This window comes from Zophobas morio, unplaced genomic scaffold (genome assembly GCF_036711695.1).
Source record: "Zophobas morio isolate AGI-343-1 ecotype UQ-CSIRO unplaced genomic scaffold, CSIRO_AGI_Zmor_V1 ptg000005l, whole genome shotgun sequence".
Lineage (NCBI taxonomy): Eukaryota > Metazoa > Arthropoda > Insecta > Coleoptera > Tenebrionidae > Zophobas > Zophobas morio.
This window is the reverse complement of record NW_026972110.1, coordinates 15,211,547-15,212,972: the sequence shown is the minus strand read 5'-3', so window position 1 is coordinate 15,212,972 and position 1,426 is coordinate 15,211,547. Positions and strand designations below refer to the sequence as shown.

Here is a 1,426-nt window from a genome sequence, read left to right as displayed (position 1 = left end):
AATAAAAATACAGAACGCTGTTTTGGTCTGAATTCCTCGTCGCCCAAAATACATCCGTGTGTTTTAAGCGGTCAATCGGAAATTAATATTTTCGTTTGAGGTTAATGTGACGGGTTTAAGTGAAGGTGTGTGATTTGTTTTTAAAGTATGGATAATTTAAGTGATTATGCACGATGTCTTTCCGTCAAAGAGAAAAGCAGATATGTACAAAAGTTAAACAATTTAAACGGCGTAGATCCTTATAGTTATAATGAGTGCAAGTGATTTTAATTTGTGTTTAGACGATGTCCCTACCATAACAATGAATACCATTCTAAACTTTTTTTTTTGGAATAAGTAAAATAACCCACAATGAAATTCGTGCATTCAAAAGTCTAGAGCCATTTATTCAGTTTTCTCTTTTTTAAACAACTGTGTCTTTCAACATTACAAATATTGAGTGGATTTATTTTGATATCCTAAATTTTGTGATGGAATATAATCAGGGTGGTCCACAACCGACAAATCTGCAGGTTTACCTAAAAGAGCACCAATGTAGTAATTTATTAGAAACTGTAAATCTAATAAGTAGTTATTGTACCTAAAATAAAATGGTCCGAACAAATATAGGAATACTTTACTTTGGCTTCGCTAAATCCACTCGTTTCAAGGCTTTTAACCAAAGCTTCCGCCTTTTTCCCCATCCTGTATATATTTACCTTTATTGTTGCTAATTGCTGGGAAAGGAAAATAAAATTTGTCCGCATTTCTGGTGCTTCGATTCGCGCAACCCACAACAGCACAAAATGTAGGCATTTTCTCCTAAAATACAAAATAGTATAATATTAAGATGCTAGTGTATTTAAAAAACATTGATGTACATTAACACAGAATTAATTTGCAAAACAAATAATATAAGATGCAGCGAAGTTAACGTGTACATCACATTGGAAAACATTATTTTTTAAGGATATTTAAACGTTATGGTGCGTTTTACAGATATCTACACAGTCTAGAAACTGTAACAAACTTACCAAACTATAAAAACACAGTTGACACACTCTCAAATTTAAATGAATTCCGAAAATATTAGCATTGACTCTTATGAGAAAACCGGCTAGTTGTCAAACGCTGCCATCTTGGTGACCTCGGATGACGTCAGTGTATTTGGCTAATTAGCTGAAGGTATGCATTTCAGTGTACCGTATCGTTAACTGAATTTTGCCGTGTTTTAATTTGCTGAAAATGAAGTTTTCCGCTTACAGAAAAAGACGGAGGAAGCGGATTTATTTTTCTAATTATAATAAATATATGTAGATATCAAATCTCGGTATTAAAAACTTCTTCTCCATAAATCCTAATGCAAACTTTTCCCAATTTGTACAAACTGTATGTCGTTATTTTCAGTCTTTCGCTTTAGACCGGTGTAGGCATTTTTGATAGCTTT

General features: G+C 32.9%; 1 long non-coding RNA gene across 1 annotated transcript; it reads right to left on the bottom strand.

Annotated features, from left to right (window-relative positions):
* Positions 1 to 365: 365 nt before the first annotated feature.
* On the bottom strand, positions 366 to 1,145 carry LOC135119998 (uncharacterized). The gene is made up of 3 exons (XR_010278467.1): positions 1,014 to 1,145; positions 581 to 801; positions 366 to 518 (listed from the first exon to the last, which is right to left on the bottom strand). It is a non-coding gene; the product is annotated as an uncharacterized LOC135119998 (long non-coding RNA).
* Positions 1,146 to 1,426: the final 281 nt, after the last annotated feature.